Source organism: Micropterus dolomieu, linkage group LG18 (assembly GCF_021292245.1).
Source record: "Micropterus dolomieu isolate WLL.071019.BEF.003 ecotype Adirondacks linkage group LG18, ASM2129224v1, whole genome shotgun sequence".
In the NCBI taxonomy this organism is placed as follows: Eukaryota; Metazoa; Chordata; class Actinopteri; order Centrarchiformes; family Centrarchidae; genus Micropterus; species Micropterus dolomieu.
Window position 1 is genome coordinate 28912832 of NC_060167.1, and position 24817 is coordinate 28937648.

Here is a 24817-nt window from a genome sequence, read left to right on the forward strand (position 1 = left end):
GTGGGGGGGGGGGGGGGGGGGGGGGGGGGGGGGGGGGGGTGTCAGTCTACTAATAGATGCTAATGAGTGTCATTATGGGAAATGTAGTAGCCAGAACTCTTGGTGCTTGAACCAGACCACAAAAGGTTGGGACATCTCAAGCCTCTGCTGCTTCAATTTTAATGATTAATTTTCTTAACCTTTTTCTTGTGAACCCTCCCCCCCAACTTTATGGAAATTCAATACAAAATTGCTGGAATAACCCTTTAAAAAGGTGCAACGAACCCTCATGGAAGATGCAGTTGTTAAATGCTAACCCCTGACTTTTAAAATTACTGTTGTTCCCATTCTCTCTCAGTCTAATAATTGAAATAATTGGTACAGGACTTGTGTGGGGCAGCAAAAAAGAAGAGAGAGAGAGAGAGAGATTTATGCAACATCTGAACGAGATGCTTTTCAGCTGCAACCACGCTATACTTGAGACTGGATCACATTACTTATTCATTCAGTGTTGATGGTTACATAGAGTGACACTACTTTGGATGGGAACAGGGGGCAGTCATGGAAGGGACAGGCTTTCAAGACAGCCTCAGTACAGACTTCAGAACTTACTCAGACACCGTGCCAGACCATTAGCGAATCAGTTAACCAGCAACACACAGTATATGAAAAGGATTTGGTCTATGATACATATTAGGAGAAAATATCTCAGCAAATCTGACCTTCCTGCTAAGAATTTTATTGGAATATCATATTGACTTGACTCATTTTTTTCAGAGGCAGTTGGGGAGGTCAGAAATAATGTTGATTTGTTATATAAGCTCTTGTCAGTTCAGTCAATGTTTGGCTGCTCTCAGGAGCCCAGTGATACTGCAGCCAGCAGCTGAAGCCACATTATTCATTACTCACCCATCAGTCCATTCATGTGCTAATCCAGTGACCCTTTACGCTGCTAAAAAAGTAGCAGTCTAAATGGGTCAATTAGCCTGCATTGAGTCTTGTAATGTTCTCTTTAAAATAACTGCCATGGAGCTGCAATTATGCCACTTTTTTCCAATGCAGTTTGCACCAAACTCCAGGAAATAATTAAAGCCTTTTTAACAAGGAAAGTTCAAATAATGACAACATAATAACACCTGACATGAGAAACATGAGACCAGCTGATTTGGAAATCTGAAATATTTTACTGATGCCTGTTTATTCATCTGTTTATTTACTATGCAATCTACAATCCATATGGCACAGAGGCTGCACAACAAAGGCGCTGAGGCTGGAAAGCACACAGAAGCTTGACCATCGCGCTACAGGGGGTGGGGTGGGGGATATAAACCGGGGAGAGCACGTCTATAGAGAGTGCGCTGCAGAGCGAGTCTGACAACTCTGCATGTTGTTATTTTCACCCAAATAACACCCAGTTTTAAGGCATGAATGACTAAGAGTGACGATGAACGCCTACTATGAGAATCTTGAAGAGGGTGAAAACTTTGCACATTGCGGAGAGGACTTTAATTCCTTCGACTCTTTACGCACACATTTCAAAGAGAGAGTAAAGAGGTGGTAGTCAGAAACGAACTCGATTTCTAAATAGATACATTTGTGACGCCAATCTCCTTTCCACTGCGCTTCTAAAGCTCCAGCGTGGATCGCCGTTGGTGCTGCAAAACGGCTCCAAATGCAACGCAAACACGATCAATAATCAGATGCTTACCTTCTTATAAACTGCGGCGGAGGGAAGCCATAGCCCTGACCTCTGTGCTGCTGGTGCAGGTTTTAAAATAAGTCTTCCTCATTGGAAAATTTGTCACACAACTCCAATGCCACAGCTTTGCCACGAAAACACCCCACTCTCACCCGCTGCGTGGTGTCTGCACCCCTCTGCTACATTTACCCCCTCCGTTTAAAAGCCTTTTGTCAACCCCCGGCGCTCCGCAAACACATTCAGGAGTTCAGCAAAATGAGGAGAAAGCGCCCACTTAAGTGTGTAAAGATCAGGTCCCCCTTCACAGGTCCAAACAAGAGCCAGACTCCGCAGAAATATTTGAAATCCAAACGAATAAAAGTGAAATCTCCATTGGAAGCGGGGTTACTGCTGCCGAGTGTAAATATGAAGATCTGTGCGGACTTTCGGTGAGTAAGTGCACGGAGTGCCGAGCTGCTCCGCTCCTTGATGACCGACCCACTGAACAGCAGCGCTTTAATCCTTAACCGGTGTCTATTGCGTATAAATAACACGCCCACTTCCGGTTGCACTTTGAAAATAAGAGCACCACTGTCAAAAATTTGGGGATGTATCATTTTTGGGTTAATAGTTCAATCTACTAAATGTACTCATTGTGATTTTATTTACTACATCTGCAAATGTAGATATTAAGGAACTTCAATCATATGAAGTTCCTGTAACTTCTGGAACAATCCCTGTGCAATAACCTGGTGACTCTAACATCTACTTGTGTTTACTAATTACTATTTATTCATCATTGTAAATAATACTGTAGCATATATATATATATATGCTACAGTATTATCTCCACTACCTCATGTAGTCGACATAATAATACCTGCAAAAAATATTAGTATAGACTACTGTCTTACGGTCTACAAATGTTGTTATTGTGTTGTTTTATGTGTGTATAATGTACACTGTAGTGTGTGTGTTTGTTTATGCTTGTTCTGTGTATCTAGGCCTATGTAGACAGCAAAGACCAGAGTCAAATCTCTCGTTATATGTAAACATAGCCTACCTGGCTATTAAAAGTGATTCTGATGCTTTTTATTGTTATTCATGTACATATTTTTAGAAAGATTCTTCCCAAATTAGGCTAACAGACAGAACACATAGCAATATATCTCAGAGACAACTAAGCACATTTAGTCTGCAGATGATGACCATGACATGCGATGGAAATCGTTGAGAGGACTTTGAATAACAATTTGCTTTATTTATCGTTTTATTAATTATGGTCAGTAATGCACTTTCACACTTTAGAGGAAGCCCCTATATTATATTTTGAGCATTTGTTTTGAGGTGATGTTGCTAACTTCCTGTCGCCCACCATTCTCCTCTCTCCTCCCTGCATGCTAACATCCCGGAGTGATGTCAGCAAGTCAGCGTCCCAACAGTGGTGTAATTAGCAGCATGAATGACTGGTGTTCTGGCAGGATTTGCATGTGAATGAAGCCACTTCCCCGAATCAACTGGCCCATGACAAGAAGACAGAGAGAAAGAGAGCAAGAGAGAGCAAGGGGGGGGGAGTGAGGAGCTGCATGGGGAAGTGAGGCCCTGCAAACAATCCAGTGCTGTTTAACATAAGAAACGGACATCACCTAAAGAAAGGACAAAAGGCTTACAAGCCAATGGAAATTAACAGAATCAAAAACAAATGTAAAGCCAATTTATTCGGATGTTGAAACTCCAGTAGCCTATTTTTGTGCACCTACTGGGCCTCTTAGTATTTTAGGCTGACTTGTTATTTCTTAAAAGTTCATAAACAGGATAATTTTACATTTCTCTCTATAGATAGAGAGACCTATGTATACACACACACACACACACACACACACACACACACACACACACACACACAGAGGGAGTCTGTTTGATCATTAGCAACAACATTAACAGCACAATTGTTCCCTAACAGATTGCCACCATCTCAGCTATTTTGGTTCCTTCTTAAACTCTCAAAGACTCACATGGCAATACACTCTGTAATGTTATCTCCCTTCTCTTTTTTACTACAGTGAGTGGTACGAGTGTTCCCACAGCGGCTTCTCATTTGCTTATTTGTGTAACGCAAAATGTGTCAAGAAAAAGGAAAAATGCCCAAACGTTTTCTGGCAATCACAGCTTAACAGATTTGTGGAAGATTTCAAAGGAAGGATGGCTAGCGTGGAAGTGGGTTGGAGAGTAATTAAATCAAGATTTGTGTATATTTTTCCCAAAGTACCCTGCTGCTGCCTGTTGGCCAAACACAAGTGGAAAAAAAAACAAGAAATGCAGAAAGGACAATAAAAAGGCTTGCTTTTGAAATAACGAGGAAGAATTTCGCCGCTGAAAACAGCCGGCAGCTCTGAACAACCTCCTCAGCTTTTGAGCACAGTGCTGCAGTCTCTCTTCTCCTTTCAGGAACTGTCAGTCAGTCTAAAACTCTGGTTTTCTGTTTAGTGAAAGCAGTCTTTCTGCACTGGATTCTCGTGTCACACGTGGCAGGGCAACTCTCACTATGTCTTAGTTTCGTCCATTATAACGTATAATCGCTGCCCCTTTACAAACACAAGAATATCAATTACAGCTCAGGCTGTACTTACAGCCTATCCACGGTTTTACAAGGAGCCCTAAGTGACAGTGTCCTCTGCTCGGAGCAACCACAGAATGGGTCAACTGGTTTGGGGCCAGCCATTTCCCCCAAATAATTCATTCCCTTTTCCCCAATAAACTGTTCCTCGACCTGCAGTAAGCGGTTTTAAATGCCACGAGAGGACTGAATAAAATCATAGAGGCCAGCTTGGGGGACATACCACAGATAGCATTGCCTTCATGGATGCTTGGCATGCACAGAGATGGTAATTTTAGACAGAGAGCCAAACAGGTTTACTCCCTTCCTAAGCAGGCATAGGCATATTGAGGCTTTTGTCTCTATCAAAGCACAGGATGAGCGATATTGTAAATACATGTTCCCGCAGGACCAGGAGCCCTGTCTGCAAGTAAGTATGTAAGAAAGTTGTATTTACTCAAAGGATCTTATCCTACAAGAACATTATTTATGTCTTACCAGGGACGGAACTGATTTATACGCTGCCTGATATGGTCAGAAATACACTCCTGATAAATCAATGCCTTTATCTGGATTTGAAATGTAGCCAACATCCCAACATGGCCTCCTCATCTTTATTTCTCATCTGCTTTTTTAGGAACACCAGTCTCCTCTCCTTTCATGTGGCAAATGCCGATGGCTATCACTCTAGAGTCAACACACGAAGCAGCTGGGACTCACCCCAACAGCTGATAGCTCAGACATGTTGGGAGGGAGGGAGAGAACCTAGCGTCCCCTCCCGTATAGCTTTTCTTCCCACCACTGCAGAAAGTTTCTTAAGCAGATTTCTAACTGCTTTAAGTATTTACACTGCCCAGAATCTGATCCCCCAGCTGGCTACCTAACTGTGTTGCAGCCCCGTTAACAAACTGGTCTAGACTTGTGGCAGCCATGATTTTGAGGGCAGGGTAATATTATAACATCATATCGTTCCTCAGCAACCAGACCTGCCCTCTGCAATGAGAAGTGTAGCGAGCAGTAAGAGGATTTTTGAGGTTCAACAGGAGAAAGAAATTATCAAAATTATATTTAAAATTAAAAAGAGATGAGAAAGAAAGCATGATTTGAACTTCACTCTCAGGCTCTCTTTTTTCAGACTTTTCTGATTTCTGTCAGTTTGTGTATGTTAGAGTGCAACATTTTGAATCCCAGTTGCGCTGTAAATTACCCCGCCTTTGAGTGTGGCTGTTCGGAATGAAAACACTTTGGATGTGGTCTGACAACACTGTTCCATAAAGTTTGCTTCAAGCATAACCAGCCTAAATTGCTGGATTCTGTGCTAGGACACAGACCAACAAATCAAACAACCAGGGCGTTGAACTCAGTGAATGGCACATTGGAGACGATGAGGAAGTTGTTGTCAACCGAATCAGATAGTCCTGGTGTGTTTGTTTGCTGTCCTTCCGCTACATTAAAGGTGTAATGATTCACATGAACACTTGCATCCAGTTACAAAGAAGAGGAAATGGCTGCCAGTCTGTATAAAGGTTCACTGCTTAACCCAGCTCTGGTCACTGTGTTGGTGAAGAAGCCTGACATTCAGTGAGAGCAGAGTCATTCTAAAGACACACTGACCTCCCCTCTACCATGAAACAGCAGTTCTTTGACCCAACTACTCTGCCCAGAAAGGAGATTTAGGTTGACACAATACTGGGGGCTCACTATGGTTCCTCCACCCAAGAGCCCCTCTGTACCCATGTTACCAGCAGATAAGTGGCCATTATTCATCCCATGTTGAACATTAACTGGATTAATTCTGCATGGGTTGAGGGGTGAAACTGTATTTGTCCAACAGGAGGGAAATGGCAAGGAAATGAGGAGAGCAGCCAGCTTGGCTGAAATTCTAATTAGCTTGGGGGTTCGTTAGCACACACACTCAACTTGCTGCAGAGACCTTGCTGATATAGAGGTCTGGGTAAGCCATTAAGTCACAGAGGGGAAAGTAGAGGGAGACAGTGAAAAAGAAAAAGAGAGAAAGGGGGAGAAGGAAAGAGTATGGACACTTAGTTTCACACATAACGGCATAGGGCAATGAGTTGACCTTGTGGAGTGACTCCTCAAGGGGACTGGAGCTATTTTTTGCCCCTCCTGGCCCACTTACACAAGGGCTCTTCAGCACAGAGGAAAAACACACTCCAAGCCCTCCACCTTGGTCTATCCATTAGACCATCCATCTCCACTGTAGACAGCTCTCTCCAGGGCGACGCAGCTCAATTTCCAGCGTGCTGTGCCCAACAACGGCGGTTTGTCTGTGAGCTTTTCTCAGCCGTACTGTACATGTGGATTCTGATTCAAAACATAACTAGGTCATGCTCTGGTTTGCGAAAAAAAAAAAAAAAAGGAAAAAAGGGAGGAACAGTTGTAGGAAGTAAAGAAATACTGTAGTGGACGCAGTGGGATATGAGGAATGGCAAACAAGGGACAATGAAAAATTAGTTTTGACATTATTATTATTCCTCTGTTCGTGCCTTAGAAATATAGAGACATTTGGGAGAGGAGATTTTTGAGTGCTCAACCTCCCCAACCCGCTGCTGAAAAGCAATCTCTTGAAACACAAGAGCAGAGAGACAGCAACACATACAGCCACAGCTCTGATGCAGAACGATCTCGTGGCTCTATGAATGAACCACCCACATCTGAAACTCCCACATTCAGCACCCTGCAGCCATTTCTCTGACTCAACTCTCTCATTGAGCCTCCACTGATGTTCCTCTTCCTCACCTTGTCATCATGACCCAGATGAGTGGTGGGGGTGTCGATATGGATTTGCCGACTCTCTCCATCTTCCTCAGTGATGGTTTTTTTGTTTTATTCACTAACATCAACTCCACCAACTAAACCCTTTTCTGACTTTTATTTCTGGTGCTCTCTCTGTAACAAATCACCTTGCAACCCTCGCCCGTGGCCACAATCACATGCCAACTGACCAGATGTTCCATCGTTAATGATGAATATTAGCATACTCATTAGCTGGACCACAGTTGTGTGGTGGCAGCCGCAGTCTTGATATACGATCTTACCCCTTACTTTCAGAAGGCTGCATTAAAGCCAAGCCAACACAAAACTGTATGTGGAGTAGTTTGAGGGTTTGTAGGCACTGTTCTTTATAAAGAAGCCACGTCAAAGCAAATAACTCCAGATGGGGTGAGTAGGTGCAGCAAAAAAGACACATGTTGAATGTGTATTTAGCTGGTAAGCCTTTGGAGCAGGCTTGATGCTCAGTAGGTTTTTGCTTTTCCATGAATTTTAAGTCTAGAGATAAAATGCAATAAAAGTAAAGGAAAAGGAACCAGAGGTTATGTTAGGTACAAGCAAAGAAACAGGAATAAAGAGAATGAAAATGGTGCTGAAGAGTGAAAAAGAAGGTGAGGAATGAGGAGACTCGCTAAGGCAAATACTTTTTGCCTTAGCGAGCTAAGGCAAATACTTTTTGCCTTAGCGACCCAAACATAGTCTGTATTCAAAAAATATTCCATGTCAAGGGGGTGGTTTGAACTCCACTTTCTCCAGAGCTCTCCCGTAATGGTTTCAGCCCAAACTTTTAGTTAAATAAACTCCAACACTCAGCTATGCCACATTTAAATATTTAGCTTTAGTTGACTTGTGGGTAGAGCAGCGACAGACAGCATCAGTCCATCAAACTGAGTTTGGCCTCAGGGTGTTCGATCCACTCTGGAGAAAATGAGAAAAATGTACATGAACAGGGTGCTGTGCTTGTGTAAAACCACACCATAAGTTTGGTTTGCAATTTCTTGTCCACACAATTCAGCTGGATGGAGAAAAGACATTCTTTCAACACACTAACTGTATGTCAGAGTTTTCCCATCATGAAACCAGTCTGTTTGTGTGTGTATTTGGATAAGAATTTTTATTATTGACGAAAAACATACTTGAACACAAGTCAAAATAATCAATTATGAATACACCTTCAGGTTCAATTTGCTCTGTTTATACTGTACCTACAGACTGACTACAAGTGGCAACATGTTTGCGGTGGGAGGAGCAGTGCTGTCATTGTTCAAAGCATTTGAGTCTTTCCATCAAGGCCATTTAATTAGCTACTGAAACGTGAAGGTCTATTTTACTTTCCATCAATGCACATAGGCTACAGACTGACCTATGAGACACAGGCATACCTATACAGAACACTCAAACGCACAAGTCTGTTAACGAATCAGTACAAGCGATGGGGAGGATGTGGATACATGGCCTGTAAAGACACTGTAGAATCTGTAAATATTGTGTTTGCATTTTGTTTAGACACCTTCAATGTTCTGAGGGTTAAAAAAAATCTGATCACATTTAAAGTCCCTGAATTCTTAGTTTCAAATCAAATCTCTCTACAACATTACATATTCAAAACTCAAACTAAAGAAGCAACAATCAAAGATAACATTTATTATTAAAGAGGTGGTATTATGCTTTTTCCCTCTCATTTATTGAGTTATATATCTTTTTTGTGCATGTACTAGGTTTGCAAAGTGAAAAAGCCCAGGTCCACCCCAAAGGGAGTTCCCATCTCCCACAGAAAACTTTGCTCTGAACTGCCTGAAAATAGCTCGTTTGTAGTCCAGCCTTCCCTCCATCAGAGTAAGAAACTAATAAATAACTTACCTTTTTTTAAATATATATATATATTTGGTGTAGTAAGAAGTTATATCAAACAGAAATATAATGTTATCTTGGCTCAAATGTTCAGTGTCTGTGGGATCAAATTATATAATCATTATCCCATAGGCATCCAGGAATTGAGCGAAACTTACCAAGTAAACTAAAGATGTGGTGGTGGGGTGCCGTTTCCCAAGCTTTGTCTGAGGGGAGGCCCGCAGCCTCAGACTTTGAAAACCCCTGGACTAGGCAAAAAACTCAGTCACTTTGTTAATCACTTAAATTAAAAGACTAATAATAACACATTTAGAAAGCCTAAAGACATTATTTAAGGGTTGCTTTTTTTTCTTGAAATGATTCCTCAATTTAATTCCTCCCACATTTCATCTTGTTATACTGTTTACCCTATGAAAGGGGTATGGATGATAAGCAGATCACACACACACACACACACACACACACACACACACACACACATGTCCGTCCGTCCGTCCGTCCGTCCATAAGGCCACACAGCACTCTCCCCACAGGATCACAAAGGCCTGTGGTGGTTATGGATTGGAGGAGAAATTGCTGTTTCCAGGATGTGACACACTGGTGGTGCGTTTCATCACGAGCCGATAAAGACGGTGAACCAGGAGCTTTATTGACTGATCGCTGCAGAGAGCTGAGACCATAGCCAGCAAATACTCACACAAGGACAGACAAGGCTTTGGAGAAGGCATGGGAGGAGGAATGAGTCACACTGAACGATTTACACACACACAAATACACGCACACACAAACGAAACCCATTAAATAACTTTTAACAAATCAAGGTCAAACATTCAAAGTGAACACATCTCTGAGTCTCCAAGGCAGACCATCATTCCATCACTTGTCAAGCCATTTAAAATGTACTGTAGGCTTGTTTTGAATATCAGGTCTGAGCTAACATCTTCACAGCGTAGTCACATAAGTCTCTTTCCATCTGTAGCTTTTTCTTCACCCACTTCATTCCCCACTTACAGCTGCTCCCCTACGTTCCCCATTTAAAACATGGCCCATTAGGAAGCAGTGAGAGAGAGCAGTGCCCCGAGAGAAACTAAATAACCCCGGCCCGCTGCTGTTTACACCAGACCCGGCCCGCTGCTTGAGCCGCTGTTTATTTGAACTGTGAACCTCCGTGTGAGGTGTGCGAAACGAAAACCGTAAGCGCGTGTGTGTGTGTAAGTAAGACAGAAAGAAAGAAAGAGGGAGCATGTGTACTGCAGAGGCGAGGGGGAGGGAACACACAAAACCCAGTGTCTCGCCCTCCGATTTCTTTCACACCTCTGTTAACACGCTTTTCACAGAGCATTTATTCGCCCCGTGGGCTCCTGGCGCTCCTCGGGTTCTCCAGGCCACAGACGGGCCTCTGTGCTGCACCACTCAGGCACAAGGAGGCCGAAAACAGACCATGTACACCCCCCGTGGAGCTCCAGACACAATAATGTCCTTCTGCTGACCCACATATGACATCATAGCTTGGTTCTCACACATATGTTTCACTCAAACACACACAGAAAACATACAAACACTTCTGCTACGTAGCAATGGACCCACATATGGGAGCAAGAACACATGCAATTGTATGCTTATTCTGTATGAATGAAACTCTAGAGGCACACACACACACACACACAAAATGGGGAACAGTAAAGTTAGTGTGGGATTGGTTAAAACTGTCCAAGGCGAGGGCAAAGGATAAGAAGACCTGAGCATCAATGAAGCCACTGTTTAAAAAGGTTGCAGACTGACTGGAAGAGCGACAAGGAATATGAAAGGCTGCCAAGTATTCAGACACGGGAACAAGGACACACACTGAGGAGACCCTCATATACACATGAAATTAGAGCACATAATATACACAAACATACCGACACACGTGCACAGAGAGTTGGGCTTATCTGAGGGCAGGTTGAATTTGCTGAAAGATTCTGCATTTGGTATCTTTTCAAAGAGACAAGCTGTTGCTCCTTCAGCTCCATTTGTGTGTGGGTGGTTCTGAATTAGCAGTACAGGCGTCACTGGCCATAAACACGCCATTCATTCTTAGGATCAAACTGACAATAAAGATGATATAACATCACTTTTTTTTCTCCCCATCAGATTCCAATGTGTGTGGGGCACACACAAGTCGAAGACCACAGGAGAAGAGAGGTAAAGAGCAACATATATGTGATCATCACCCTCAGTTCCCTTTAGAATATTAACACATGCTTGTGAATGACCAACCCAAAGACGAAGATGCAAACCACTGACTTGAAGCTGTTCCATGGACAAAAAAGAAAAAAGATCTTGAGGCTGCTTCCTGAAGCGTGCACCAGCTAAATACTGTATATCATTCTTCTCGCCTCTGTTGCTGGGATCCACATGTCTCCACATAAACACATATTTTGGCCAGACAGAAACATACACAGAGAGATAGTGCAAACACAAGATGCTGTACTGTCACGCAGTGCCAGAAAGCACATGTACAACACATTCCCTCACACACAAAATCATGCACACAATCGTATCAGTGTCTTCACAAGCTACTGTTTTCTCTAAAATCCATGCATTGCAAACCCATCCGCTATGGCTAGCTCAACAGAGAGTGACATACTAATCTGTGAAAAGGCACTGTCGATATCCGCCATGTCTAATCGCATCACAGCACTGCAGCTCAAGCATGTTTGGTGCCTCTTCTGTGGTATGTGGGGCAGCGTACCAGCCAGCAGAGTAAACTCTGGACAGGAAAGGCTGCTTTCTGTGTGTGTGTGTGTGTGTGTGTGTGTGTGTGTGTGTGTGTGTGTGTGTGTGTGTGTGTGTGTGTGTGTGTGTATCTGCATGCCAAGACTGTGCCAGCCACAAGACTGATGCTGGCGTCAGGATGAATCACATTCAGTCTGCTATTCCTTCCCTGCAGCACGCCAGGAGGTTAGCCGAGAGAGAGACAGAGAGAGAGACAGAGAGAGAGACAGAGAGAGAGACAGAGAGAGAGAGATCATAAAAGCAACATCAATGAGTGATAGACCGAGCGAGAGAGGGAAACATAAAAGGGAGTGTGAAAAACAGGAGGGTGTGCGAGACAAAGCTTGAGAAGGAAAAACAATGAGGAAGAAAAAAACAAAGGGAGGGAGAGCGCATGGTATCACCAAGCCCATCCATCTGCAACCAAGCTACATGCCAATACATTCATGCATTCTCTGGATGTGACCTATGGATTTGTCTAAATGTTGGTTCATCCCCCAATTCTATGTAAAACCTTCCAATAACATATGAGGAGGACACTGGACAGATTCCCTACTGGTCTGATCCATCATACACCCTGACACATGCATGGGCAGAGGTTCAAGACCTTTACGACAGTCCCGTACGTAGACCATCAGTTAAAGACCTGGTTACAACAGCAATTATTATTTTATGGTAAAATCAGTTGATTTCAATGAAACGCTTCCAAACTCTGAAGTAACAAAGTGCTTGAGAGTCCAAAACAGAGTCAGCTATGATAGTTCATTAGCTGTGTTGCACCATCCACTTTTTGACCTGGAGTTGATGGTACAATACACATCTGGAATAAACGTATTACTGTCCCATTAGTAACCGAGCTAACTAGCTTGTTACCTGATTAGCAAATAAAGTGCACCATTTAGCCTAATAAAAAGGAAGTTATTTCAGACACAGCTCGGCCATGTTGCTGGCTGGCTAGCATGTTAGCGGGTAGCTTGCCAGCTACAGGAGTTTACCAACTGTTTGAGAGTAGTCCCTGTATACACGCAGAACTTTGATCAGCTACTTTCTAGCGTGACCAGGCTTTAATCACCTGGAATCCACAGTCAGTATGTCCAATAGCGGGGTACAGCCTCAAAGCCGACCCCTCAACATGGAGACCTAGAGTAAACCTGGCGCTGATCTCTATTGATCAAGAGCTATTTTGCATTTAGCAGCTGTGGCTGATCCTGCTTGTCCATCTGATCCCCCGGCCACAGACCTTACCAACAGATCACAGTGCTGCTGCACCATGCATGGTGAACTCTATTGATTACACATAAAAATCAAGAATCAACTGAACATTTCAACGGATCCTTTTGGGACAGACTTTTATTTTCTTGAACAATATCTGAACAATACAATAGATGAGTCAGCAAGTTTAAGTCAGAATAACTGCAAGCTTCCCTGCATGTTAACTGGAAAATGAATAGATATGCATAGACATAAACAATATGTTCTAAAAATGTCTCCCATGTTGGGAAACGAATATGAGAGAGCACAATTTTTGATGACATAGTATGTCGGGGTGCAGACAGGACAGCATGAACAACACATGAACCCCTTGCATCTGGGACACATTTAGTACACATGTGCAATGTATTACATATTTCTGGAAATGAAGCCACGCTTGGGTCTGTAATCTGTTGATGGGAGTTTATTCCCGTTGTTCATGGTTTGGTCTGTTGTGACTTCAGCGTGGTAAGCAAAGTTTTTCTGGGAGGAGCTGACAGAGAATGACTGAGGGGTGACGGAGGAAGGGAGACAGAGAAGCTGGATAAAGAAAACAGAGGTTAAAGAGTAGATAAAGGGAGATCAAGTGGAGAGAATTGAAAGACTACTAAGCAAAAAACTGTCCATGCAGCTCTTCCAACACCAGACTCTTCACACCCAGAATTCTCAGCTACAAATGACTGTTTTAGAGCAGAGGGGTGAAATTTGCCACCCTCATGGTCGGCAGGCTGGGTAAACTTTTAAGATCCTGTGTTGGCCTGCAAACTCTGATCATCAACTTGAGGAGTCCAGGCTAAGCTGGCAGAGATGGGGCTGCGAGCTGCAGCACTGTACTGACCTTCAACAGGAGGAGAACAATGAGAGTTGAGGGCACTGAAAGATGGTTAATAGTGTTGGGCTCTTAAAGGAATAGTCTGGAACTAGAAGAACGTTTGTTCACTATTTGACAAGAGTTAGATGAGAAGACTGATACTACTCTCATCTGTACAGTATAGTATATGAAGCTACCGGCAGAAGACGGTTAGCTTAGCTCAGTTCAAAAACTGGAAACAGCTTGCCTAAAGCTAATAACAACTACCTAACAGCACCTCTGAAGCTCACTAATTACATATATTGTTTGTTTAATTTGTACAGAAAACATAATTTAGTGGGGTTACATGCTGGACTATTCCTTGAGTCATTGCTCCTTCCTGGGCAGAGAAAACTTTTATGATACCTTTCCTGTTGTGCTGCTGCATGAGTAATCGCCGAGACCATACAAAATTGATGTTCGGTTTTTCTTGGTGAATAAATGCCAAGGAGTGGGAATGCTTCTAATGAGAGATTATTTTGTTGTTGTTTTGTATTTTTCATCTATGTGAGATAGTAGTAAGCTCTTTGGTGGGGTAGTAAGAATTCAGTCCGAAAAGTTAGGTATTTTGCACTAAAACTGCATCAGTATTTCATTACTACACCAGTTTCTGCTGGAAAACATTGTGTTATTTCTCTGCAAAACATTACTGAGTACATTCTAATTTAATACTGTTAATAATGAGCAAACACAGTATGAATCCAAGGCTGGCAGGTTCGACCACTAACCCAAAGCCACATTAAATCCTAATAGGCCGCACACAAACCAAAAAAGACATGGCTTTAATAAACCTAGTTAACATGAAGCTTTCAGATGGCCCGCCCAGCCTCCATCTAAGCCTCAGAGCAAACCTCAGTCTGCCTCTGTTTAGAGTCAGCGCCCTGCTGGTGGCTCGCTACCATTTCTACTGGCTTTCTAGGCAGAATACTAAGCAGCTGAGTGGCGGTAAGGCTACTGGCCAAGCAGCCACTTGTTAGGTCTGTGGGGTTAGGCAGCCCCATCTGGTCTGCCTGCACCCACTTAGAGCTCTACCATGGTCTACTGTTCAGCCAAACCTCAGAGGTCAGGGACACAACCAGGGAATGGTCGTGTGTATTTCAGTGTGTGTATGTGTGTCTCTGTGTGTACACCCCTAACCCTCCCATATCTCCTACAGAAGAAAAGGCCAGAATGGATGTAAATTTGAAGCAGTTGTGCTCAGCCCCAAATACATAAAAGCTATTCGTTCAAATGCCAGCTTAAAGATTGCCACTTCTCTCTTTTTTGTCTTTGAAGGACTGAGGATTTATGTGGGCTGGGCCGAGGTAAAAAGGAGCAGGCAGGCAGTGATGTAGAACCGGATCTAAATAACTGAAACTCTGTTGTACTCATCACGGTGAGATATTACAGGTCCTGTCCTTGGGATCTTTCACCTCGAACCACTTTGTCACAATACCGACGCCAGCACCTGATGTCATACATCTGCTGCAATGAAAGATACCAGCAAGCAATAGCATCATAGAGCTCATCATACTTGGAATACAAATCTGCTGCTGGCTCTGCATTGCTCATGGTATTTAGCATGTGTGGTTGTGTCTGTGGGTTGAAATGATTCACACATTATCAGGTCCTGTATGACACAAGCATAGCTGTGGTAAGAGCCTAAAATATTACATCACATTGACAAAGACAGGAGTCTTTGTCAATGTCACTGTGTTTCTGTCACCATTGGACAATAAGCCTCTGTTCTCTGAAGATTTAACACATAATGTGACCAATTACAATTGTCTATAAGCACTGTGACTTTGTTTTCTTTGTTTTTGTATACTTCACACTTGTGAGAGACATGTGACTGTAACTGAGGGGGAAAAAACATATATGGCAACCCAAAAAAAGATGATCAATTCTACACAGAGGAACACAGGAAATCTTCTTGTCTCAAAATGGCCTTACTGCAAACCTACGTGTAATGGAAATAAAGAAAGGTGATAGACAAGGAGCAAAGCAACACGACGCAGAACGCAGACGTCACAGGAGTGTGATTCATCCCCTTTTAATTCACCCTATTTTCTGCTAGTAGCTGCAATAATACTCTCAGCTCTGATGTTGCTGAATGCTGGTGAAACCAGTTAATCTACTGCCACCACTTCCTCTACTGCCACCTAGTGTAAATGCCATTCTTTGGCTAAGAGCAAACACGCCGTGCGCTAGGATTTTTTTTACTGAACTATGATCCCACACTTTGTCTTTGACCGTGTGCAAATCTGATGTTTTCACATCACAAATGATGATCAAAAGTAATATCTAAGTTTAGCCAGTGATGGCTGCTCTGCAGTTGCACAGGACTAGAGTGTAGAGGCCATGAATAATATGGTATTTATCGTTATTCTAAGTAGGTAGGTAGGTATAGTGTATTGATAAACAGGCATTAGCCAAAAGTTGAGTATTTGGAATTGGAAAAAAAGAGAATAAAGAAGGAGAATAAAACCACAAGCACATAACAAAGTTGAGTATATTGTTTGCTTGAGCAAGTCACAACACGTCCCATATGTCAGCAGTCCAATTTACTGTGCTGCAGTAGATTTGGCTACTAATGTATGTACAGCATCTGAACTGCACTGTACTGGCATGTTACATTGTTCACCTTATTGAGGTGGGCTGAAAAAAACAACGTGGAAACAAACTGTGCAGAACAGCAGGCTAAAGGCCAGGATCACTTTGTCATTCTAAAAATATCCTTTTATTTCACTGCAGTGACCAGAATTGGACTCTTGTCATTGCACAGATTATAAACAATTAAGCAAGGAAGCAGGTGGTTGCTCATGTGTCATATCTAGGCAGACATAAAATCTGGCACGGGAAGATACATAAGCAAAGTATGGCATGTGCTGAATTCAACCAAACAGTTAACAGGAAGGATGCAAAGTGGTAAAATCGTGTAATTTCTGCTTTTTGTTTTTGACTCTGAAGTGTGAGGTTGTTTGACCTAAAAAAGATCTAGGTGCTTGCATCTATGTTTTGTGTGGAATGTGACAAATTTGGGTAAAATAAAATGCTTGGAGGGGATATATATATATGCCAGTGGAGTGCATACTTGTGTCTGCAGGTGCACGTGAGAGAAATGGCCTTGGACTGATTGTGAGTGGCTTTGTGATAATTGCAAGGGAGAGAGAGAGATAGAGAGCACAGTCAAGATAAATACAGGACAAGAAGAGAGTCACATCCCCATGGCTCCGTCTTTCATTACCCACGACCACCCGCCTGCCGCACAGAAGCACACACGCACAGGCACACAGATAAACACATGTATAGACACAACGGAGAGAGAAAGAGAGGGAGAACTAAATCGCTGACAAATGGCGGAAGCTTTTCTGTCACTAAACACTTCAGTGGCTCCAATGAGAGAAGAGACCAGTGTACTTCCAATATATCGACTCATCAGAGCTGCGTTCTGTGGCAGTCTTACAGGGGGTTCAACCCAGTGTGTCTTGTCTATTCCTTACAACATTGATTTTCTCTGCTGGAGCCATGCAGCCCACTTCAATATTCCTCCAATGACTTAGGGACAGATAACTGACAGATGCTATGAGGAACCGGGGAACTCTGAGTACAAGCAATTGTATTTGTGTGTGTGTGTGTGTGTGTGTGTGTGTGTGTGTGGAGAAGGAGGAGAAGAACTTGGTGTGCCACATACCAGAGCATCTAACTGTATTATATAGATTAATTAACAGCCTGAATCTGTTCCCCATTATTTCTGGATGCTTGTAGATGGGGGTCTTCAGCCACATGCGGTGCTGTGTGGGGGATGCAGTCTGCTCTGGTTACATCAGAGCCACGAGGGATCAATTTAATGACCAAAAAAAGTAAATCTCCAACTAATATCTCCATGACGCCCCCAATCTCCCTCAGTGACAACTTCTTGCAGATCAACACACATTCATCTTTTTCTTAGCCGGTCAAACACACAATGTGCATCCAGGAAGTGTCCCCTTCCGGGAGGTAGTGGACGTGTGTGTGTGTGTATGAATATAGAGGAAGGGGGGGTTGTCAGAAAGAAACAAGTTGGAGGTCATTGTCCAACTTCAAAGGAACCCCCCCCCCCAAAAACCCCTCTGACTTTATATGCTGTTTTACGATGGAGAGGCAGACAGACACCATTGAGTTTCTGGCAGTGTGTGTGTTTCATGGGCATGGTCTCCTCTTTGGTTGGGAAAGGGCACCGGCTTGGATGGGGAGATGGGGGGATGGGGGATGGGCAGAGGAGGAGGGGAAAACCAACTTTCTCCACTAACTAACATTGACCTGGAGCAAACACGGGGGCCCTTATTGACTTTTGGGTGGGGGCTGGGGGTAAAAGGCAGTGACCGCTTTTACACCTCGATGTCACCGCCATTCGTCTGTGTGTGTGTTTTTGTGTGAGGGACAGGGGTACAACTATAAAAGAATTTTGCACTCGTGAGAAAATGCAGATAGAAGGAGAAGGAAGAGGAAAGGGATAGAGTTGACAGAGAGACAACATTATGAGTTTTATTTGAAAAAGGAATCAGGACAGTTTTGTCACACAGTAGTGGGCGTATAAAGATAAGAGCGTTCCAAAGCAAGGGGCCGGGGCTTTCTTATCTGCAGTGTGAGTTTTGTTAGACTCTGTGGGAACATTCAGGGGTGGTCTGAAAAACAGTGTTTTTCCAAAGGGGGAAATCTGCCATCAGAGGGCTACAGGTCACCGATAGGCTAGGCTAGGCTGCAGGGAGCTAATTCACATGTTTTTTTGTAGCCTGCATAAATGGAAGACATTCATTAATTGGTCTAGTCATTCATTCATATATGAGAAAACACACACACACAGATGGCAAACACATTGACCTAACGCTCCACACACACACACATACACACACACACTTATGTCTGTCATGTCTGCTTGTGTGTATGTGTTTGTGTGTGTGCGTAACTTTGCTTGGCCATGCAGTATCATAGCGAAGTCTGCACTAAGCATTTATGAGCTAATTAAGGTCTGGCCAGGACTGGAAAGCCGGTGATAAGGCCTGTCTCCGGCCCTCTCATTAATGTTATACGCTCCGCTGGGGTTACACACACACACACACACACACACACACACACACACACACACACACACACACACACACACACACACACACACACACACACACACACACACACACACACGAAAAGTCTGTCCTCCAAAACAACAGTGGCAGCACTATTCACTCATTATTAAACAGGCTTCCAGACTGATTTCACAGATTTTGCCACTTGGGACCCTGACTGGGAAATCGTAATAAGCGATAGAAACAGAATAAGGAAATGGAAAGGAAGTGATAGTGTTGCGTTGGTGTTTCACGGATAAACTAATAACACTAGACTGGTGGCCAAATTCTGCAATGAGAAAGCAATGTGGAGCATGGTTTTCCCTGTTCCTATATGTGGAAATTAGGGCTGCACAATAATGGGATCAAAACTATTTTGAGGCATGACTCTTAAACAGCGTAATTTCTCCATCTCTCTCTCTCTGTCAGTCTCTCCTCATCTTCCTTCCACTAAACTTGATCATTTCGTCCCTCTACCCCGTTCTGCTCCACATTCCTATGCATTGGATCACAGCTGATGTTCATCTCTCGCTCCTTTGGAAATCAAACACAATCCAACATGCAAACTTTCCTCATGAAAGGTGCACAAAACCAAAACAACTCACGGTGACAACAGGACATGCAGTGTGTGTGCTTGCACTGCGGCATTCCTTCTTGTATAGATTTGGCAAAACACAGGAGACATGGATCACAGACTGCCAGGAATTAATCTCTAAACCATTAGTGGACAAATTACAGAGACAGAAACAAAGATGGTAAGACAGCAAGACAGAAAGAAGGAAAGAAATCCTTAAGATGAGGTGATTTGGCAGGGAAAGGGACAGCTTGCAGCAATGGAGGAGAAACACGTTACAGAGAGCAGTATGTAGGCTGGTTTGCTGGAAAGATGACTTGGAAACAGACCAATCTAGGCTGTCTGCCTTTATGTATGAAGCTGAGCCAAAGCGCCAAAGCGCACGCACGCACGCACACACACACACACACACACACACACTCCAGTGACCTTCACTACCATGATAAGCCAGGCCTGCCCAGCACCAGACAAAGTTAGCTACTAGCTAGTATACCATTTGGATTTACATTCACAGGAAGACCAGAAACACGCCACCACATAAATGCTAATTTGGCTCTGTATCTGCTAAATGTGTAAATAGAAAACTGTTTGCTATCACATTTACAATCAGAAACCAGTTATTGGCTGCGTCTGAATTTGACAGACTCTCTACTAAAAGCAGCGTATTCGAGGTTTTGAGGTCGTGGTTTGGGTGAAAATAACTACTTGGTTAAGAATGGGGAATGATTGTAGCCCTGGTTATAAGAAACCACAGTTGACATTCTGTAGGAAAGAGGAAGTGAATAGAGAATCTCCTGTGTCAAAGTCCCGATGGACACCAGTCATATTTCCCAACACCTGTAGAGGTCTTTGTAACTCCAATGCAAGCATATATCGTTATTGGACATTTGCTGAAACAGCTAAACAATGGATGCTGTCACATTTTGTTACAGTTAGTTAAGAAACGGGACATGCAGCATCAGATACAACTGACCATTAGAGTCTGGTATTCACACTGTTGAGGCCTTTTATTCCTAAACAGATATGTTTGGAGACAGAATTAGATTTCAAGTAAGGAATCATATGCAGCACTTCAATATATATATATGACAGTGTCACTTAAAACATACAGAGAGACACTGTGGATCGTCATAAAAAGAGAGTAGAGTAAGAAAGAGATCCATCGTCCCTGTCCTACTTTCCACCACAGTTCTCCTTCTCTCTCCCAGCTCCAGTCTTTTGGGAGGGATCAGTGAAAAACAGCCTGTCAGCAAAATTCAGGCTACACTGTACATGCAGTGCTCTTTCCTCCTAATTCAAAGCTTCCCCTCTGCAACACTATTAATGAAGGGAAGCATAAATCTACAGGACTCACAGCCGGGCACAAAATAGCAAATGAATCCATTAACAATTACATATAAACACATAGATATAACACCACATTCCATCAACTGTTTAGTTCAACATAAGGTTTCAACTCTCTACATCTAGATGTGGGCATTGCACAATCACAGGCAGGCAACCACACGCACAGACACAGGTAGAAAAAGACACTTTCAGATTCCTGTGAGTGAATCTACGCTTTGTTTACATTAACCTACGTGCAGATTTTTGTGTCTACAATGCACTGCATGCGAGTGTCTGGCATGCTGTGTGTTTCAACTTAAGATATCTGCATGTAATCTAAGATGCCAGAACTCTTAATTGTTTTATAATGTACGTACACATCCACTGACACTCAGGTCAGACATGCCTTGCTCTCATCCCATGGACCCTGACTGACATGAGTGTTTGGATTTTTCAGCTGGGCTGTATCGCTGTGTTTTGGCCTCGGCACTGTCAGCAGACATCTCGACCAGAGAGACGTTTGCACTCCAGAGAAATATATAAATTAAAAAAAACAAAAAAACAAAACAAAAAAAAATATATATATATATATATATATATAGATGGATATGTATGTTTGTGTTTGTGTGTGTTTGTGTTTGTTCTGAATCAGGCTATCTGAATCATCGTCTATCTGCTAAGTTTTCTGAAGTCTCTATACAGTAGGAGAAAATGTCTTTTCTGATCTGTTTGGTGACCACACTGAGTGAGTAGACACAGAAATGGACATATGCAAGAGGAGAGGGGAGACACATGTACTGTGAAGTGCACTGAAGACGTACTGTTTGTGCGCCAGTGACACTGGCCGGCTGACTGGTGACAGCGGAGGAAACTGCAGGACAGCACAACTTGTTTACTGCAGAGGAGGAATTTACCATTTGTCTTGACTACCTTCACTCGCTGTGTCTGTGTGTGTCTGTGTACAACCACAGTGTCTTGTGCTTTACCAGCCTGTCATACTGAACAATAGGTCTGCCACCTCTGGTCTGGGTGGAGAGACAGAAAGAATGAAGGAAAAAATGCATGTGTGTGTGCGTGTGTGATGGGGATACAGTGGGTGGTAGAAAGAGACAGACCCTCTGTCATAAGCTCCTGTGTGTAAATTTGTGTGTGTGCTTTGCAATCCATGAGCTTGTAACAAACTCCTTTGTGTTTATGTGGATCATCTGAACTTGTGTGTGTGGTGTGTGTTCTCCTTGGCATGATTGAGCGGGTCCCACAGCCGTGCCAAGGCTGCGGTTATTCTCCAGCCAGAGGCAGCGGCAGAGGAGCACAGATACTTCATTATGGCCTCATTTATCACCCCTGGGACAGCTTGGCACTGCTCTCAATCCCCCTCCTTCTCCTCCCACCTCCCTCTAACCTCATCCCTCTCTCCTCTATACTTACAGCTGCACAGGTCCCTTGCTCAGCATCTCCTCTACCTCTATCACCTCATCTCCCTCCCTCAGTGCACTTATGCCTTTGTGCTCGTTACTCTTCTTTCCTCTGGTCAGATACTTCCCTCTTGCCCTGCTTGCTTGCTTCCCTCCATTGTTTCCCTGCTCTCACTTTACCTTACCTTTTCTAAGCTTAACTCTATTCCCTCGCTCTCCATTTTTTAATTAACTCTCTCTAATCCTGTGTCCCTCTGTCTTGACCCATCCTCCCAGGCTTTCATTAACTCCCTCACTCACTTTTCTCTCCTCACCTCATTTTTCATCTCTGTTACTCCTCCTGTTCCTCCTCCTATAACTGAGCTGCAGTCCGGTCTGTTGAATAACTAAGCTGTGGCATCCACTGAACCCTCCTTTGAAGATCTGGAGAACCACTGATGCATCATTGTGTGTACGTGTTTTAAAGGAATTGTTTGTTAGATGGGAAGGTCTCTCTCGTGTCTAGCTTAGCATAAAGACTGAAAGAAGGGGGAAAACAGCGAGCGGGCTTTGTCAAGAGTACTTTCAGACAAGAGGTTTCCATGCAGAGCTGTTTGCTATTGACTGTTCAACTTTTTTGTACTTGTCGCTGCGGCAATGTAACCATGGCAGCAACAGAAACCACAATGTCAAAAATGATAGCAGGAGCTTATTTTACTTGTATCAGAGCAACCTGAATGATACACTTCTTCACCAGCAGTGAACAAACATCAATTAATTATTGTATTTCAGAAGCATTTTTTTTATATTTGTTGAAATTTTCTTTACAGAAGATTTTGCGAAAGAAGAAAGTACTACTCACTTATAAGACCCAATCAAGAAGCCAAATGTGAGTGTCTGCGCCATTGTTTTTAAAATCCTCCGTTTTCATCTGTCCACACGAATATGCTACAAAGTTTTAAAACAAAAACGGGGTCAGCAGCATTTTCAAACTTCGCTGTTTAAGGTGTTCAGATTCGCCGTTTTAGTCAGGACGGGGAGGTACAAACGTAGCAAAAGGTCTGTTTTAAAACGAAAACGTGGTAGTGAGGATGTAGCCTTATTTGATTAGATACTTTCAAAATCTATCTGTCTCTTGCTAGTTTCTCCGACATTGCCTACCCCAGCTTTAACAAATATGGTCGTTGAGCAAAATCAAGTTAACTATGTTTATAATACTAGTTAGTTTAACAGTCCCTCCAGGATTGGAGGTGATCGCGATCACAGCTATTAACACAAATTCAACAAACCCCAGTGAATTCAGCACAACTTTTCCACAAATTTGACAATCATCGCTTTTCACGCGAAACGTTGTCATTACGTTACATGTTGCAGCAGACGTCTCACATTTGCCGAAAACAAAAAAAAGACTGTGAAAACAGTATCCGGATCTTCTTTCAAAGCGGGGGTAAACTGTTTTCCCAAACGTGCAGTATTGTGGTCGAACATAAAAGGAAATCCTCTATTGACAAAATCTTTGCCACCACCAGATTTGTGAACTTTCAGCAGAGCCAGGTGAGCTGTTTCTCTCTGCTTCCAGTCTTTATGCTAAGCTAGGCTAATTGGCTCATGACTGTAGTTCCATCTAACTCTTGGAAAGAAAGTACACAAGCGTATTTCCCAAAATGTTTAACTATTCCTTTAAGAGGTAGTTGTTTGCCTTCCATATTTTATCAACACCTGGGGAGAATTCAAGGCTTTTTTCCATGGTAGCCTATATAAAAGCACAAAGAGGAGCCTATAACACAGAATCTGGTGCTTGGCCCTTTACAGTACTTTTCCTAACTCTCTGAATCTGCACTGTGTGTGTTTGGACCACACGAGTGAGGAGCCTACCTGCTGTCCCATATGGTTGGCATTCAGCCTAATGAAAGCTTTTGTTGCCCCGCAAACAGGGTGTATTACCATAAGTGCTCCCTGCAGTCCTGTATTTATGGCAACTTGGCATTATAAACAAGGATAAAAGGAGAGCAGAGACAAGTCTGATTTCTCTACATGTCGCCATAGAGACGGAGGAAAAGTTCCCAGGCAACACAGCAACTAACACACCAGCTTATATGCCCATGTTATGACCGTAAATAGTGCCACTGTCACATAAACTGCTTGGATTTCACTTTTAAATGTCTTTTAGTTATGAAGTGGAGAATCAAAAAGGAGGTTCATACACACACCCATTTAAATGTATTCCTATCGCAACAAATCTAAATGTCAGAATCAAAAGACAACAAAACAGCGCTCTTTGGGAAGATTAATTGATGTGCCTCTACCTATCACGCTCTCACCATCTTTGACACTGATCAAGCTGACAGTTATATAGTCCACCAAGCACTCCTCTCCAGTCTTTCCCACTCTCTATGCGTATTCAACATAGCAGTCATACCTCTGGGACTAGCTCAGGGTGACCCGAGCATAAGACATATGACACTTAAACATTAACACATGACCCTGAGCTCACTGGCTGAGGTCAGTGCGGAGAAGCTGCCCTCACACAGACTGAATAATTACCATGCTTTACCAGTCTTTCCAGATGAGAACCACGTAGTGAATGAAGACTGAAACCTAAAAGAATTGGCTAACACAGAGGGAATGCTATCAACTTAGCTAAAAGCACAAAAAGGCATTGCTCTTGCTGTAATTCAGTTCAT

The 24817-nt window shown here is 43.1% G+C and overlaps 1 protein-coding gene across 4 annotated transcripts in view; it reads right to left on the reverse strand.

Moving 5' to 3' along the window:
- Nucleotides 1-24817, reverse strand: part of prickle2b (prickle homolog 2b) — an 88500-nt gene that overhangs the window by 16837 nt on the left and 46846 nt on the right. Inside the window, exon 1 of one of the 4 annotated variants that reach the window (XM_046075138.1) lies at nucleotides 1953-2149. The exons of 2 other annotated variants lie outside the window; for them this stretch is intronic. The gene's annotated coding sequence lies outside the window, so the exon portion shown is untranslated. Of the gene's footprint in view, nucleotides 1-1687; nucleotides 2150-24817 lie in introns of those variants that run through there. One more of the 4 variants, XM_046075135.1, reaches the window with a different exon arrangement.